Source organism: Mastomys coucha, unplaced genomic scaffold (genome assembly GCF_008632895.1).
Source record: "Mastomys coucha isolate ucsf_1 unplaced genomic scaffold, UCSF_Mcou_1 pScaffold9, whole genome shotgun sequence".
NCBI classification, from domain to species: domain Eukaryota; kingdom Metazoa; phylum Chordata; class Mammalia; order Rodentia; family Muridae; genus Mastomys; species Mastomys coucha.
Genome location: NW_022196915.1, coordinates 65,184,912 through 65,204,010, shown reverse-complemented (window position 1 = coordinate 65,204,010; position 19,099 = coordinate 65,184,912). Strand labels below are relative to the sequence as shown.

Sequence of the window (19,099 nt, the reverse complement as noted above, 5' to 3'; positions counted from 1 at the left end):
GGCCTGCCTGATGGCAGAGGCAGGTGGATGTCTAAGGCCTGCCTGATGGCAGAGGCAGGTGGATGTCTGTGAGCTTGAGACCTGCCTGATCTACAGAGTGAGTTCCAGGCCAGCCAGGGCAAAACAGTGAGGCCTTGTCTAAAACAAACAAACAAAAACAAAAAACAGATTGTAAAAATAATTAGGCTTAGATATGGAAAAAATTGTGTAACTGGAAAAGAAAAGAAGGAATGTGCTTACACTTGTATATTTTAAGTAAAGTATTTCAACCCAGTGGCAACTGGGTCACCATTTAGTTAAAAAGTTAAAGCACATTCCATGTCTCACACTACATATTTTTTTGGTTGGGTTAATAATCAGATTTGTAATATATGGAATCATTAAAGCCATAGCCTAATGATAAAGATATAAATATCTGTCTACTTCAGGCAGGGAGTCTAAAGACAGCACAAAAAAGAAAACAGAAACCAAGTTTACTATATCCTGATGTATTGAAATTTATCATGAGTCTGTTCATACAGTCAATAAATTCCCATCTCTTCTAACCTTTGACCCAAAAGGTATCTCTCATTTTTTTTGTTTATGATAAAAATGTATAGTTATGAAGAATTGGTTAGATGAGTTATGTACATACATATTGTTCAATCAAATGTCTCACAGCTTGAAGGCGTTCAGTAGGTAGAGGGTTGAAATAAGCATATTTTATCTCTTGATGTAGAAGATAAACTTTGTAACTTCAAGAGAAGATATTCCACGTTCCTCTTCTTCTTATATACGTGTCAGGGTACGGACATTGGGAAAGGTCTGGAAGAGTGTGCTTTGTGTGTCTGGGTGCATATTCTTGTGTTTAGAGACCAGAGCCATCAATTCCTCAGGAGCCATCAATCCACCTTATTTTTCTCAGTCTCTTGCTGGGACCTGAGGCTAGCTGAATGGGATGGATAGCTGGCCAGCTCCAGGGAGTCAGCCTCCTGTCTCAGTCTCCCAGTGCTGGGATTACTAGTGAAGGCTACCATGCAGCTTCTGCTTCGACTGATGCTACCTCTTCCTCTTCCTCTTCCTCTTCCTCCTCCCGTTCCTCCTCCTGCTCCTCCCCATCCTCCTCCTCTCCTTCTCCTGCTCCTCTTCCTCCTCCTCACCCTCCTTCTGCTTCTCTTCCTCCTCCTTCTTCCCTCCTCCCCTTCCTTTCCTTTCCCTCCTTCTTCTCCTCTTCCTCCTCCTGTTTCTCCTCCTTCCCCTCCCCCTTCTCCTGCTCCTCCTTCTTCTCTTCTTACTCTTCTTCCTTCTCCAGCTCCTCCTCCTTCCCCCCTTTTCCTGCTCCTCCTCCTCCTCCTGCTCCTCTTCTTGCTCTTCTTCCTCCTCCTGCTCCTCCTCCTTTCCCTCCCCCTCCTCCCTTCTGCTCCCTTCTGCTTCCCCTCCCTTCCTCCTGCTCCTCCTCCTCCTCTTCCTCCTCTTCCTTCATGTTATCACTGTTGTAATGGAACAGGGTCTCATTATGTAGCCCTGGCTGGCCTGGAGCTCACTATATAGGCCAGGGTGGCCTCAGACTCACAGAGATCCACCTGCTTCTGACCTCTGGCTTTTTAGATGGGTTCTGGGGATACAGTTTACTTCTCTTTGCTCATTCCCATTAATTCTTTTTGGCAACATGTTTGTTTTTGTAATAAAAACTTTGGCTTTTGAATTTGGATACAGTTCATTATATTGGAAAAATGCAAAAAGAAAATTCATAGTTTTCAATCTACTCAACAACACAAATTGGCTGTATTAGTAAAACATTTAGTAATTAGATTACACAGTGCTTCATATTCCTAGAGGGAGATTAAATATTTTTGTTAGTGTAGTAAGAAATGATATTAATTGCTCACCAAACACTATATTAAGTTTTATTTCTACATGAAAGAACAATTTAATAATAGTAATTCAATGCTAAAAAATAAAAAATAATAATTGTGTTTATTCACTGTGCACATGAGTATGCTAGTGTGTGCATGGAGAGGACAGAGAGCAACTTTGCAGGATCTGGAATAGATCGATCCAGCAATTGAACTTGGGTTGTCAAGCTTGGTGACAAGTACCTTGGCCCTAATTCAGTACTTTATAGTCTCTGTAAAAAATAACCGTAAAGAAGCCCAGTTCTTCTTTACTTTTAAAAAGTAAAGATGACATTGAGATATTTTAGAGCTGAAGTAAGTCTGTAGAGCCATTTTTTAAAAACTGTAAGTAAAGGATTAAATCTTGGTGATAGAACCAGTAGCTTCTAAAAGAGAATGTTAAAATTTACCAGTTATTTCTAGACACAATAATCTAAGTCAGTCTGACTTAGATTATTGTGTCTAGAAATCACAGTTGAGAGTTGGCCTATGCTTTAGATGTTTTTTATATCATTTTGGTATCACCTCAGAAGGAGGGGTAGGGGTGTGATTTAAAGATGTAAAAAGTTGGAGGGGTCTCCATAGCTTCAGAGGAAGGCAGAGCTCTTGATCTCTGTAGGGATGTGTCCACAGAGGTGGACAGAGATGGAGACAGCATCGGACCCACTGTTCTCTGCATCCACCCTCCCGTGTAGATCTCAGGGCTGCAGGGCTCAGAGGTGGAGGTTTGCTTATGTGCTTCAAAGGTCAGCAACATTTCCAGATGGACTGTGCTCCAGGCTCCCCTGTCTGTCTCTGTCACCATGGACTGTTCTGGCCCAGTCCCTTTGGGCAAGAAGGCTCTGGGGAGAGATATGTTTCCAGGCCACTGATCCTCTGGAGGATGGGCAATCTGATCACAAATTTTGTCTAACCGGTCAGCTTCAGAATGTCTACAGGAGAGAGGGTTTTGTCGAAACATCTCTGCAGAGATACGGCCGACACTCCACATGTCCACAGGCATTGCATATGTAGACTATAGAAGAATTCCATGAGCATGGTGCCGGAGTGTAGCAACCGCAGGTGTGAGGGCCATCTGTTAGCTGTAGATTCTGGCTAAGCCAAAGTCAGCCACCTTGACTGTCCCACTACTCGGCACTAGAATGTTCTCTGGCTTCAGTTCTCTGTGTACTATGCAATTTTTATGAAGGAAATCTGGACCTCTTTGAAATTAGTGCATTAGATCCTTCGCATCTCAAGTTGCAAGCCTGCTGGGTATGCCCTGTCCAAATATGACCATTTTTCCTGGTTTCTATACCCAAACACTAGGGTCTCTTTGATCTCAGGTAGTTCTGGAAGAAGCATAGGCATCCTTCAGGCAGACAACCTTGTGGTACTCAGAGCTTCCAGCTTCCTCAGGAAGGCCACGTCACGAACTGTACCGATGGGGAAGGTGGCTTCCAGCTTCTCTGTTATTGTTGTCGTTACCATTATCATTATCAAAATCTCTCACTGAAACTGGAGCTCATTGGTTGGCTACACTAGCTGGCCAGCCAGCTCTAGGGACCCACCTGCATCACTAGCCTCCACCTCTTGGCCCTATTCTAGTTGTTGCTATTATTATTAATCTGTTTGTACTGATGTCTTGCCTGCATGTGTGTCTGTGTACCCTATGCATGCAGTGCCTTTGGAAGTCAGAAGAGGGCGTTGGATTCCCTGGGACTGGGGTTACAGATGATTGTGAGGTCACTGAGAATGGAACCAGAGTCCCCTGGAAGGGCAGCCAGCCCTCGGAACTGCTGGCCTGCCCTCCAGCCCGTGCCTGGCTTTTTACGTGGATCGGAAGCCTAGCCCTCATACTTGAAAACCAAGCACATTACCAACTAAGCTGTCTCCATAGCCCCATCAGGGGGCCTTCAGTACACTTGCCTGTGTTAACTGAATTCAGCACAGGATTTAGTGGAGTTTTCCCATATAATTAAGACATTAGGGGATGACTTGACATTTTACACAGTCGATCGATCGTTCATTCAAGTCTTCCCAACGTACCAGATCATCTTCTCAGTAAGGTGTATTTGTAACTTCAGAATCAACTCCCGTGTTTTCCTGTCACCTATAGATGCGTTTAAAGCAATGAGAAACCCGAGTTGCCTGACATGTACATGTTCCCGAGGTGCTCCAAGGGGTGTGCAGCTGCCCTTTCATCTCTCATTTTGTAAACAGACATCCTGTGCGTCTTCTCACAGGCACAATCCTGTCTTCACCATTTCAGCCATGTCCTTCCTGTTTCAAATGGCCCTCAGCGTAGTGCTAACGTGTGTCTTATGCTGCTAAAAGCAAGAAAGCTGTGGGGTGCCTTATGCAGAAAATGTGTATAAGTTGAAAGTTTATGTTTTAGACTTGAGTTACGGCACATTCAGCACTAAGTTTAATGCTCATGAATCTGTGTGTGTGTACACATATATGATACATATCCTATATAATCTGCCTGAAGAAAAGGCATCTTCAAGCAGAAGCACATACATGCTAAGGTTTTAGATTGGATGTAAAAAATGTGAGCAGGCCTTTTCAGGGACTGTTGCTGTTCGAAGAGAGACTATTCCCTATGCACTCAGTATGGTCCCCTCAGTGGTGCGGCCATCTTAGAGAACACACTGGTGGCAAATAACGGGAATCAATTGCCTGTAAAACTACGTGAAATGGAATGGGTTGTAAAAAAAGTACTCGTGTTGAAACTCATTAGTTCAAAACCTGTCAATCAGAATAGCACATCAAAAGAAAAAAAGTCTTTCTGGCAGAGTAGCAAGTCTGGATATACTTCATTATGTTTGAATGTTCTAGTTTTCTGTACTTAAAAAAGAATTTTGGAGACTGAACACAGAATTGCTCATTAAGATGACCCATTTTTCCTCAACATTAAATATACATTTGGCTTTGACGTAGCCTGTTTATGTCACAGAGGAGAATATGGCTGTTAGCCCAGAAAGCCTTGAGATGACAAGCATATATATATGCTTGTCATTATATATATATATATATATATATATATATATATATATATATAAAATCGTGTGTGCTAGCACCAACATTTTTCATTAGTCCTTAATCATCGGTTTTAATTATTCATTGTTGCTACATTCGATCTAGCAATCAGTAATACATTTTTCATTGAGATGTCAGTTTAATGTAAATGGAACAACTTCGAGACCAGAGCTAATCTTCGAGGCAGGGGTGCAGCTTCCTTTTGTTTTCGCTGTACATTTGATCTCTCTCCCAGTCAGCGTGATCCTTCTGGCATTCACTGTTTGCTGTGTGTATACAGTAGGCTCTCAAGATGGCCTTTAAAAATTGAGGTTGTTCTTGCTTCTTGAGTTCCAGTTGCATAAAGGCTGTATTGCAAGAAAAGCATTTGTCCTGAGGGTTCCCTTTGGATTGAGTTCTTTTGTTTGTTTGTTTTGTGTGGAGTTGCGTTTCTATCTGAGCGCTCACTAAGCAGGTGTGCTCAAGTGCTGCTGTGGATTATGTCTGAGGCAGGAGAGTGCTGTGGGGAAATGAGAGAGGCACTGGCTTTGCATCCCAAGTGTCTCCCAAGTGACTTTGCAAACAAAACTAATCTCTAAAATAAGGATAATAACCGAATTTCCTCAGTTGCGAGGATTTAAACAACACAGGTATTTATAAGTATGGCCGGAACACAGCGACACTTGAATGGGTCAGTTGTTATGTTTATGCTGAAAGAAAACAGAGGCTGTGCCACAGTGAGTTCAGTGTTTAAAATAAACTCAGCCTCTAAAACAAACCCTAATCGTATAAGCGGGAGAGGAAATTCTGCCCTTTATAAAGAAATATAAACACACCGACTTGTCGTAAGACCTGCCTCCTGTTAGCTCTTCTTTAGATGGTTTCTGAGTTTGCCAGATTGTGAAATCTCAGTATGAAGGCCTAGACAGGATGCTGCATATGGAGTTTTCCTTAACTACCATCTGATAGAACACAGTTATGGCTTAGCCAGGGGATTTTTAAGCAAAGGAAAAAGAATCTTTGTCTAATAAAACATCTTCTCCAGGCAGAGGAAACACAAGGTGGATGGCTCGAGGAACAACACTAAGTTTGTTCTCTGTCTTTGAGTGCGGGTGCTCACCTGGACATCTGCACAGACAGGAGACACAGAACAAACCTGACCATTGTTACAGTTTGTCTTCTGCCGGCATCTGCTTACTCGTTGCTACTCTGAAATGGAAGTTCGGTTAGTTCCCTCAAAATCAAGCACGAAAAGCACCTAGCTTCCATCCTTTTCCCCTTTGACTAAATTAAATAAAGGAAACACTTGCAAAATTTTTACTTATCAGTGTCACAGTAAAAAAAAGGTATCTCTTGAAATGGTTTAATATTTTAGAAGTTCAAAAAAGCTGCCGTCTCTCTGCTGTAATGTATGACGTACCTCCGTGTGGTCCCCATAACATGCGATCCTCAGAGGTGGCGGTCCAATGCCCATCTATCTGTCTACCTACCTCATGCACTCTCCCACTCAGTTACACATTCATCCCCTCATACCTCGAGCTTAACATTCTATTTAGTTGCCACAGTTACAGAGATTAATAAAACATATTGACACTTCACTATTTAGTTATTCTATGTGTTTGATCTTTTGAAACAAAGTCTTACTAAATGGGCCAGGCCTCACCTCAGACTTGGAGAGACCATCCCTATCTGCTGGAATTGACACGTGCACTTCCAGGTCTGGCTTCCTGCCTGCTTTTTAGCTGTTTACTAGTTGGTGCATCTATAAAAGCGGTAGATCTGTTTTGAATCAGTGCATAGTTTTATTTTTGTGAGTAGAATGAAATATTTTCAAGTACACACCACTCTTGAAATGTGCATGGCCTGAGCCTTTGCTATTGAGCTGCGGAGTCGTGGCGCGTGGGAACCGGAGCTGTTCCGGGGTGGGGTGAGGGGTGGGGGGGTTAGGACAGATAGACTTTCTGTCTCTTGTCAAAGTCTTTTAGGAAAGGTGTTGCAGGTTGTTCCCAGGGTCATGTGCATGCCGATCAAGCTTTCTACCATTGGCCTACACACTTGGTCTCACTTCACCTCTTGTGGACAGAAACTGTATAATAGGAGGTGAACTGTTAGATGCCTGCGAAAACCTTTGAATCCAAGACCATTAGATTCCTCCTTCATGGTTGTTTTGCCGACCAAAGGGGGTGGGTTAGAGTGAGCTTCAATCTTACTGTCTCTTTTGTACTTTTTCCTGGTCTAGGGCAAGTTGGTGACATTTGTTATGCTAGTATAACATATGAGTATAAATTGGCCGGTTGTGTTTGACAGTTCACTAATCCTTCTGACTTGGCAAAACCCTTAGAATATGAATTTTGAGTTGGCAGCCTTGTGGTGGCCGCACTGCTTCATAACTCCTCACTGATCTAAAGGGAAAGAACTCAGTAACTAAAATATTTACTTCATCACCAAAGCATGTCTCCTGGGGCCAAGGACATCAATGAATATGAGATGTGTGTGTGTAAAAGTGCTATAAATCCCAGGTTCGGCTTCACCAGGGTTATTTGTGTACCATGGTTAACCTATAAATAAAATACCGTCCTTCTCTTAATTTGCAGGTCTTCTCTTTGAAAGGGGACTGCTAGCTCATAACAGATATGTCTGCTAGTCAGTATTGCTGCTACCTGCCTGTTTAGTCTACTTAAATGTTATTTATTAATGTCTACTGATAGCCGTACCCACAACATGAAATTTGAGTATAGCGCAGATGGGGACTCTTTGAAGCCTCGCTCTGTGATGGGTGCTCATCTGTTGATCATGGTTACCATGGCAAGCACTGGCTGCTACCTGTTTCAGCCGCTTCCTCCTACTCTTTCCTATTCTGGGACTCTCTTCATTTCACACACTCCTCACCTCCACTCCATTACTGTTACCTCACTCCACCCTTGATTTCTGTGCTTCGAACCAAAACTTCCTATTTTTTGGAAGGAACTAAACCTCTTGAGCAATTTTATACAATTTTAAATCTCATGCAATAATAGCTTTTCCGCCCAAAGAGGCCACTTGCAAGGCAGCTCCACTATGCACTGTCGCTTGCAATCCTCTGAGGGTCTTGGACGGGGAATTCCAGATTGGTGTTCATATCATGCCAAAAGCCCTTTGTAAATGAAGTTCTCAAAAGTTAGGGTGTAATTTTTAAAAAACTGTCTCAAGGCATCAAGATAGAGACTTAAATTACAAACTGTTCCTTGCCTGGGACCAGGGAGAGCTGCCTCCGTGGGTAAAGTGTTTACTGTGCTGCGCTTGGATTCTCCAGCACCCACTCTTAGGTGGGACAAAAGGCCAAAATGAAAGCTAGTGTGTCCCCCACCAATGTTGGGGGGACGGAAGCATGCAGGTAAAACGTGCACACCATAAAAGAACAATTTTTGGTTGGACTAAACAGTGAAAGACTTACTGAAAATTTCGTGTGTGGATGCGTTGCTGTATTGTTAGTCTCCGGACGCCTTGCATGCCTGCTCTTTACTCGGTGACCAGTTGAAGAGAATCTGCCTGTAGCAAAGGGCTGGAAAGGAAAAAAAAAATAAAAAACAGTACTGTGAGCAATAGTGTTTTGTAAGAAAGCAGTAGAGTTATTTTTTACTTCCCATTTTTCCAGAAATCTTACAGCTCTTTAAGTTCAGCCTAATCACTTGTTATATTTGGCTCTGGGACTGTAGAGCTCTAATGTTAAAATTTTGGTTCTCTTATTATTTTTTTTTTCAAAAGTATCATGTGGTGCTTCCTAGAATATGTTAGCAACAAATTATTGATTTTGTTAAAAGAAAAAAAAAACTGTGCTGTTGAGATTTTCTTTTTTTCTTAGCTACAGATTGATAGCACAGTTCATCCCATGGGACCTGCTTAGGGCTCACTGGTGGACTTTGATATAGACCAAACTTTTATGATACCAAGAAAGAAATAATTGTTTTTTGTTTGTGTATTTTAACATGTTTGTGATGTTATAAGTTGTAGCTAAGACTTTTATTCCATTAAAATAAAAGCTTTCAAAGCTCTTCGCTATGAAGTTTTATAGGATATTAAACTACATGTGCAAATGTTTTTTATTTTTGTGGTTGTTGTTTTAAAGAAAGTGAAAAATGTCCCTTTTTTTTGCATGCTTATCCAGTCTCCTCGGCAATCTGGCTTAGCGGCTCTTCTTGGTGCTATTAAAACATGTCTGTCAAACAACAATATGAACTAACTAGTACCCTCAGAGCTAGGGACTAAACCACTAACCAAGGATTACACATGGTGGGACTGATGGCTCTGGCAGCATGTGTATAGCAGAAGATGGCCAAATCGGTCATCAATGGGAGGAGAGGCCCTTGGCCCTGTGAAGGTTCTATGCCCTAGTGTAGGAGAATGCCAGGGCCAGTAAGTGGGAGAGGGTGGGGTGGCGAGCAGAGGGAGGGGGGAGGAATCAGGGGTTTGTTCTTGTTGTTGTTGTTTTTTTTTTTTTTTAGGGGAAACTGGGAAATGAGAAATCATATGACATGTAAATAAAGAAAACCAAAACAAAACAAAACACGTCTGTAACAGTCTTTCCAGCAGACTATTAATAATGCTCTGCAGCCTAGCCGTTGTAGAGCACTCAAGGCTGCTTTACTATTCTGCCCGCCCGTATCATGAATTTAACATTTCTAAAACTGGTGCCGGTTTTTCCACGTGTCGGTTAGCTCTCAGGCAGAGTTTAATACTGGAAAGGACAGCATTGCAAACTTCAGAACAGAAAATCCGTCATCAGAGAAAGCATCAGGACGCGTTGGTATTGATTATCACTGGTGACACTTGGCTAAGCTGCAAGCCAAGAAGTCCTCTACCTGAGAATTCAGAAGAAGCTCAGTAACGTGTTCATCCAGTAGGTGACAGATGCAGTGTTCAGAAAACTGCTCATGGAAAGCAGAGTTGAAGCTGGAAATAACTCTCTGGCTGTGGCCACAGTCTTGACCTTTCTGTCTGTTTAGTGGGGATGTTAGAGAGATTCAGGTCAGCCCACTGAGTGACATGGTGCACGACTTAGCCTCCTGGTTTAAGGAGGTCATTTCTGTTCTGTCTAATGACAGCAGGGACTGCAGAGCATCCACATCAAATCTAGTCTTCTATTTCATCCAAATAGAATTAGGATAAAAATACCCAGTTGTAATGTGGGCTGCAAGGGGAGTCTGGGGCTATGGGAGGAGCATTTTGAGGTCTGATTCTAGTCTTGCTCCCTCTGTGGCTAAACATAATCTTATTCCTGTGAAAAAGAGGGGTTTTTTTTGGGGCGGGGGATGATATAGAAAATTCAAGTGAATTTCATAATTAAAAAGCATGACTATCTTGTTAGAGTTGCTTCTATTCTTTTATTTTCTTCAGTTAAAATGACTTTTTGCAATGTTCATATGATTGCACTTCAAAGCATCAAAAATAAGCTATGGCATCAGTGAAGTTTTGATGCAGGACTGGGTTCTCAGAAAACCCTTGAGAGGTGTAGATGGGAGTAGGTCCGAGGCTACCCCTGCGCAGTCAGTATCATAGGGTTGCAGTAGCACTCGGGGGTCAGAGGCTGCTGCTGTTTCCGAGGATGGACCCACCACTGCCATAGATGCCTCACCCTACAGGGATGCTCTACACTCTGTATTATGGATTCTGACCACTGCACCCAGACACACTGCCCAATGGTTAGAACATAGCCTTTCCTTCATTCACATCTTTCAAGCCAGTACCTTTGGTTGGCAGGACCTAAAGAAGCCTTGGAAATGCAGCATGTATACTTCTCTTTTTCCAGCTCACACATTGTGAGGGAAAAGGAGGACATATGGCATGCATGTGGACACCTATTTCCAACTGTCCTCAACCAAGACAGAGGAACAGAAACTCAAAAAGTCTTAGGATCTGTTTTCCAGAAACAACTAAAATTAATATTAGGTACCCCATTCCAGATACAGGTGGCCCTTCTCTTAAACATGGATAGATGATAAGTAGGTAGATAGATAGATAATAGATAGATAGTTAGGTAGATAGATAGATAGATAGATAGATAGATAGATAGATAGACAGACAGGTAGATAAGTAGATAGATGATAGATAAATACATAGATAGATAAATTGATAGATGATTGATAGACAGATAGATAGATGGATAGATAGATAGATAGATAGACAGACAGACAGACAGATTGATTTCAGAAAGGAGAGCACCATAGCTGCTTTGCCAGTGGCTTCTGCTCATTGCCACCACCTCGCTTGGCCCCAGATCAGAAAGGTGAACTGTTTCTTCCATCACAGCTCATACCTCTCCTTCGTTTCCACCTTTCAACTCTGTGTGACTTTCCTCTTTGCCATTTGATCACATTCACCTTGTTTTTTGTCCCTAAATGCACACTTGAAAAATGATTTATTGTATCTGCCACCACTAAATTCTTTCCCCAATTTGTGTGTATTTTGAGCTATTTTGACTTGCTCCCTCCTCCTGCCCCTCACTCAAGACAAAGTTTCTCTGTGTAGCTGTGGCTGTCCTGAAGCTCACTCTGTAGACCAGGCTGGCCCTGAACTTGGAGATCTGCCTGCCTCTGCCTACTGGGGCTAAAGACATGCAGCCAACACACCTGATTTTTGACTCAGATCTTTATACTTGCTGAGTAGCACTTTCAAGAAGGTTATGTGAGCACTCAGGAGGCAGAGGATCTCCAAGTTTGAGGCCAGCCTGGTCTACAGAGTTAGTTTTAGCACAGCCAGGGCTATATAAAGAACCTTTTTCCTGCAAAAGCAAAAACAAAACCAAAAAAAAATTAAGAAAGGTATGTGTTTTTACTTCCTTTGGACTGAAAATGTCTACCAGTTATTATTATGTATGAGTGACTGAGGTATCTGGGGCTGTGCTGAGTGGTAGAACAGTTGTCTAGCATACCTGCTGACCTGAGTTTAATCTCTAGGAAAACGCACACAAGCATGAACACACGCACGCACACACACACAGAGTACATGAATAACATGGGTGATTATAATTTTTTTGGTTTTTTGAGACAGGGTTTCTCTGTGTAGCCCTGGCTGTCCTGGAACTCACTCTTTAGACCAGGCTGGCCTCGAACTCAGAAATCTGCCTGCCTCTGCCTCCCAAGTGCTGGGATTAAAGGTGCATGCCACCACTGCCCAGCTTGATTATAGTATTTTTGATTTCTGTTTCTCTTTTTTCACTGTTCATGTATGTGACGTGTATCATGTGGACCAGTGACACGGCACCTGTGTAGAGGTCAGAGGACAGCTTGGAGGATTCCTTTCTCTTTCCCTGTGTATGTTCTTTGCATGTCCCACGGATCTCAGGCTGGTTGGCAGGTGTCCACTGAGCCACGTTTTCCTGTTTCCTCACACTCCGTTCCATTTTTCTTCTCTCTGAGGCTTGTTCTATTGTCTGTTGGATTGTTTTTATTGTTGCGAATTGCTGGGTTGGCCAAACTTACCATACTGTGTTTAGTAATTTAATGTCTGTTTTACCCAAACAGAAGAATTACGTGCTGTTGCATGCTCTATGTAAGGCCTTACTGCGCCCCACTGCCTCAGGCTTGTTGATATGGCGCTGTCTACAGAACAGCTCACAGGTCAGATGGGGATGGTTTAGGAAGGCACTGAAAGGCCTAGTTTTGGATTGGCCAGATTCAATTCTTAGAAAGTGCTGTCTTTCCTATCTTAGAGATAGGTGAGTGCCCGTTTGCTTGGGGACACATGGGAGCTCCACAGAGATGACCCCCCGCCTTCCCCACGTCTCCAGCATTTACAAATGTGATTTCAGAAGCCCACACATGGGCAATATTCAAATAAAATCTGTCGAGTGAGGGTCACGGTTGGCATAATGAAACAGAGAGCTGTTTTCATTTTGGATAGCGATCTCCAGGAATCTTCCCATGAGAGCGAGATTCTGGACAAGTTAAGGAGGGTGATGCTCAGGGTGAAGGAGAAGCCGGGCCTGCAGTGTTAGTTAGACAAGTTAAGGAGGGTGATGCTCAGGGTGAAGGAGAAGCCAGGCCTGCAGTGTTAGTTAGGGCAGACTCTTTCTTACCCTAGTTGTTTTATTATTGGTTTAAATTTTATTTTATAGTTTAAAAATAAGTGCAGTGTTTGCGTGCACATGTCTGTGTGCCACTTGTGTGCCTAGTGCCTGAGGAAACCAGAAGAGGGTGTTGGATCCCCTGAAACCAGAGTTAGAGGCTGCTGTGAGCCTTGTCGGTGCTGGGACCCGAGCCCAGGTCTGCTGCAAGAGCTCTAGCCACGGAACTGTCTCTCCAGCCCTTGCTTTGTTCTCGAGAGAGACCTGTCCCTCCAGCCTTACTCTGTTTCTGAAGCAGAGGCTTTTTAAACTTCACAGTACTGTGCTGTGTCTGAGAGTGTACATGATTGGCTCTCATTGCTTGCCTTACAGCAAAATTAATGTCTACAAACTCATGTCAGCATTCAAAGCATTCTTGATACTTTGTATATTTGGTCTTGCTATATAACCAGTCTGGCCTTAAGTCCGAAGTGCTAGGTCAACACACGTGGCTCTTAATATCTTCAAATAATCATTTTCATCTAGTTAGACTTCTCTGTTTTGTTCAGAGAAAGGCAACCTATGTTTGATGCCCTTCTTAAGGATAGCAACACAAGTCTCTAAATTCTCTCTCTCTCTCTCTCTCTCTCTCTCTCTCTCCCTCTTTCTCTCTCTCTCTCTTTCTCTCTCTGTCTCTGTCTTTCTCTGTCTCTCTGTCTTTCTCTCTTCCTCTGTCTCTCTGCCTTTCTCTGTCTCTCTGTCTCTGTCTCTCTCTCTCTTTCTCTCTCTAGCTCTTGTTTATTAAAAGGAAGTTTCAGCACAGACTTGAGGATAGAGGTTGGTGCATACAGAGGTGCTTTGAGAATGACTGAGACATACCCAAGTGTGGATATTGGCTTCTCAGGGGAGTGTCACCAAATTCCCAGATTCTTTACACTTACAGTTTACATTTGCTTTCGCACTAAAGCCTCCACACTGTCCTCATTGGCTTTAAAGCCTCTCCAGGGCCCGGCATAGGACTTCCTGAATCGTGTGAGCAAAAGTGTGGGCATGACTAGTCAGCCAGTTCTAGAGCTTTGGGAATATGGAGAGCTAAAACCGTTTATGCCAGGGGCTCTTACTGCTGAGAGCCTCTTTCTATTTCAGATCTAGGAAATGAGTTCTAGAAAATTCTACCTCAGCTAGAGCAACAGTAGTAATTTCAGGAACATATGGGGTACTTCAGGGCTCCGTACAAACAAAAACTGCTCAGATCATGTGAATTTTAAAGATTAATGAATTCAGAAAGGATGTTTATTTTAATGATGATGCTCAGTAAATATGCTGCCAGTCGTCAGCATTTAGGAATGGTTGAGCAAAATAGAAAACAAAAATAAACAACCAAATATCAAAATAAAAGAAACAAACTACTAAGGAGAGCATGAGATTTTGCCTCAAGGAAATTGTAAATTAAATCCGGAGTTGATCTGCCCAGAGTGATCTGCCCTGTTGTGACAGAAGGAAGGTGGTGACACCAGGAAGTGGCAATAAGACAGGAGAGGACGGGGCCACACCTTTCCTTTAGTGCCCTGCAGGCGGGCCACCTTCCTTTCTATTTTATTCATCTGTGATACTCAGATGGAGAAACCATACTGGGCTGTGTAGTAATGCTGGGGTCCAGCTCAGAGTCATAGGGCCACCTTACAGGGCATGGCCAGCAAGAGCTGCTCTGTGGAGGGAGCCAGGATGACCTCCTTGCTTGGGAGGGAAGTTGACCTAGCCCGGCATCACCAGGGAGAGCACCTAGCCCCTTTACTCTGCTCTGACCTGCGGTTCTCTGCCTATCTTCCAGCACCCGCCAGCTGGCTGTCCCCGCAACTCCCAGCTTGTCCCACTGCCCACACCCTCTTATTTGCTGGTCTCCTTTCCTTGATTTTTCTTCTCAGACACCTTCTTCAGGGAGACTGGACCGCTAAAACTGTCTCCAAAGGCTTAAGAGGAACACTGAAACAAAACAAGTCCCATCTCTCTTAAAAGAGAGAAAAATACCCTATAGCCAGCTATCTTTTCCTCTTTTAGGCTTTTTCAAGACAAATAAAAGTGGATCTGATACTAAGCTCATTATGAAGGGGCTGCAGAGATGTCTCAGTGATTAAGAGTACTTAATCTTCTTGCAAAGGATCCAAGTTCAGTTCTCAGCATACCTGCGGCACCACAAAACCATCTGTACTCAGTTCCAAGGGAGCTGGTGCTCTCCTCTATGAATCCCTCCTCCAGCAATGTATATACATAAACTCTCACAGGCTCGCACAGATACTCAAAAACAATAGGCAGACAAACAAAAACAACCTTTAAAACCAGTGCCAAGAAGTGTGAGGGAGACAGGAGGCGTACTGGGCATCCCAGGTAGAGGAAGTGAATGGATCCAAACTCAGACTGAAGTGGAGTCATGGCTACAGATGGCTCATAAACCTTAATTCCTATGTAGATATGATTCTTAGTAATAAAAGGACTCCCATTTATTGGTGTCCATGTGAGTATATTCAATATGTGTCATGAATGTGTGTGCACGTATGTGTTCTTTATGTGTTTACAGATACTTGAGGCATAAAGAGGATGTAAGAAACAGTCTGTCTGGGCTGTGTGTACTCACAGGTATCTCTTGGATGTTCTTTGCTGGCTGTTCATCCTCTTGTTGTGCAAACATAAATAGTACAGTCTGCTCTTTCTTAGCTACTACATCATGGGAAATGATCCCATCTGCTATTCAGTGCTGTGTGTAAGAGTGCCTGTGAGGTTTTAGCTGAGGTGTAAATATTTAAAACAATGAGATACTTTTTTTTGCAGGGGGTGGTGCAGTGGGCGGAGGGAAGTTATTCACAATAGCTTTATTCATCCTTAGAGTTTCACGATTAAAAATTGACACTAAGGGTAATTTTACATATTATAGGCTGTCGATACCAAAAAGTGTATTTTGGTGTTTAGGAATGCATGTAGTGTCTGTGTTTGTTTGCCTGCACATATGTACATGTAGAACCCAGAAGTTTGGATCTGGAGTCTTCCTCAGTTGATTCCCCCTCCCCTTTCTTTTTAGACAGGATTTCTTATAGAAAGTGGAGCTTGCTTAGTGGCTATTTTGTCTGAAAAAAAGAGTTCTGGGGCCTTGTCTCTCTCTGCCCCAGTCCCCCCCAGCAGGGTCAGAGATGAGCACTGTCAGGCTTGGCTTATGCCTGGGCACTGGAGATCTTCACTCAGACCCTCATGCTTGGGCAGCAAATGTGGAGCCCCCTCCCCAACCCCACTAAGAATATGTTCTATCAGATTTAAGCCTCAGCACAGCAGGACACTAAAGACCTTTTTTTTCAAACTGAACAAATATTAAAATAATCCCAGTAGCTGAAGATATGGCAGCGATCTGTGGATCATAATAAATTTCATATTTGCAAAACGTAGTCGAACGCCATCTTGCAGGCTTTCCTTCATTTCTTGCTTAAGCCCACCCCCGACCCATGGTCATCATACCTTTGAACATTTTCCTAAAACTCCAGGATGGCCACAGCATCATGGAAATACAGAGATACAGAGATACTAGGGGTAAGTGCTGTGGTTGTGGTTTGGAGTTTATGGCCGTAGGCAGCTTGAAACCTCCGAAGTTGTTGTGGTTCGACACACGCACACCTTGTAATGCTACAAGAAGTAACCCAACAAACCCGGCAGGGTTACAGCAGAGGGCACTTTCTGTTTATGTGAGATTGGATCACTTGGTGGTAAAAAGCAAAGTAGATGCATCCAACATTAATTTTTTTTTTCTTTTGAGACAAGGTGTCATGGAGCCCAGGCTGGCCTTCAGTGCACTATCATATGTAGGCACCTATGGGCTTAAGCTCCTAATGTTCTGTCTCTACTTCCTGGGTGCTGGGGTTACAGATTTGTTCCACCATGCTCCATTCTAGAACCAACATTTTTAAAGAGTCAGAATCTGAGATGCCATCCTGTGCTTGGCGCTTGATGCTGGAGAAGCTGGACCTTTTAAGCCTAAATAATGGATCTTTAAAATTTACTTTACTTCTTACATTATTTAGGTATACCTAAAGTATGTGCCTGAAGACTCCTTTTGCTCTGTCATTTTTCATACTGCTTAAAAACCCTTCTAATGATATTTATTATATATTACTTATTATATACTATTGTATGCACATTTAAATATGTGATGTCTACATTTTTATCTCACTGCCTAGACTTTAAGTTTCCTATAAGAGCAATAAAAACAAGCTCTTTGTAGGCATCTTTGCTTCAGTCTTGGTGCCTAGAAAGCACTTCCCAAGTTATAAACAGATATTTAAAAAGTGTTTATTAACGAATGATGTGGGCAGGCCTGCCTTGCCATCTCTTACTTTACAGTATCACACTAAGATCCTTTTATTTTTTACACTTTTTAAAATTATTTTATTTTATGTGTATGTGTGTTTTGTCTGCATGTATGTACCTTGTGAGTTCAGTACCTGTGGAGACCAGCAGAGGACATCGGATCCCCTAGAACTGTAGTTACAGATAGTTGGAGACTACCATGAGTTACTCTCTTAAATGCTGACTCTGTTATTAACTGTAGATTAAATACCACAAAAGAAAATACACTTAATTAGATGGCATAGGCCGTGAAGATATCCAGAAGAATCCCAGCTTGGTGCTGCATGCTTGTAACCTCATCCGCTTAGAAGGCCAAAGCAGAAGGATAAAGATTTCAAGGCTACCAGGGCAATTTTGTGAGAGCTGTTTCCAAAGTAAGAAAATGGAGAAACAGAGTTGGACGGGAGCTTACTGGTCGACCTTGGTGAGTGTCCATGAGTCTTGGATTCAGGTTTTTTTTTTTTTTCAATAAGCCTCATATACACAATTATGTATCTATAAGTAATTTGGACTCCCAATAGAAAAGGGGAAAAAATGAAAAACACAAAGAAAATAGTTTTGAAAAAGCATTAGCTGTGTATCAGTTATCTTAATATTTGGGGAATGGAAGAAGCAAGGGGGTCAAGAATTGAAGGTTATATAGCAAATTCAAGGCCAGATTGGAAAACACGAGATCTTATCTTCAAATAAAAGGAAGAGTGACCATAGTTTTTTTCCCAAATTTTATAATTATAAATGCATATCTTCAAGGAACTCAGTCAAGGAGGACACAACGGGAAGACCATCAGTATCTAACTGCTGAAAACAAGTAAGGATCCATTCCTAAGTGTGGCCAGGGGAATAAATAACCTGTGGAACAAAGATAGGAATAGGCAGATTTCTCAGCAGAAGGTAAGCCAGACAAATGTTAAAGCGGACATTTGCTGGTAGAGAGGCTACCAAATTAGAAGTACATCCCCAGCAAAAATCTCCCATGACCGGCCTGCAGAATACTCAGGCTAGGACACTGTGGACAGTCTGACACCCTGAGATCAGACTATGGGACCTACAGAGCAGAAGCAGAGAAGTTATCATCTAACCTCCTGGGACTGCTGTGGCTCCCCCCACCCCCACAGTCTCCAAACACACACAAGCAACAGATAAGTATAGTTAAATTGCTGAAGAGTGAATGAAAACTTTCGAACAGATGAAAGGTGAGAAAATCCAACCCACTGACCTTAAAGAACAAATACCAAGGGAGGCTCTCCAGGCAAAGGAATGGCTACTGCCCCACCTGAGATCTAGCAATACAGACAGGATTGCAGAGCAGTAGAGAGAGTCAGGCAGTGGCTGTGAACACAGGCTATCTTCTCTGATTTTCAAAATTAAAGGGTAATCCTTTAAGGTGAGATTAACCAGTGCACTGTGGGGCTTACAAGGCAGTGGCAGTAAAATCTGAGATAACAATAGAACAAAGGAGTGGGTGGGGTGTGGTAAAGGAAATGGATGTTTACCACTGTGCCCACGCAAATAAAGTACTTTTTGAGTGTTCACTGTGGTAAACTGAAGAGACGGATGAGGTAAACCATAGAGAAATCACTTAAAAAAAAAAAACCGAAACCTCTAAATACAGACCAAGTAAACTAGCCAGAAGTATGACCAGTAAGCCAGCAACAGAGAGGACATTTGTCCTAGTGTCATTTCTGTGCTGGGATTAAAATACCCCAGCAAAAGCAGTTTTTTATTAATAATTTTATTTGTTTACATTTCAAATGATATCACCTCCCTTCCCGGTTACCCCTCATCCAGTCTCCCCTCTCCCCCTTCCCCTTTGCCTCTG

The 19,099-nt window shown here is 42.7% G+C and overlaps 1 protein-coding gene and 1 pseudogene across 5 annotated transcripts in view; one reads left to right on the top strand and one right to left on the bottom strand.

Moving 5' to 3' along the window:
- The window catches only part of Dgkh (diacylglycerol kinase eta), a 159,490-nt gene that overhangs the window by 25,405 nt on the left and 114,986 nt on the right, over positions 1–19,099 (top strand). The gene's annotated exons all lie outside the window — the stretch shown is intronic.
- LOC116085131 lies at positions 2,401–3,344 on the bottom strand (annotated as a pseudogene).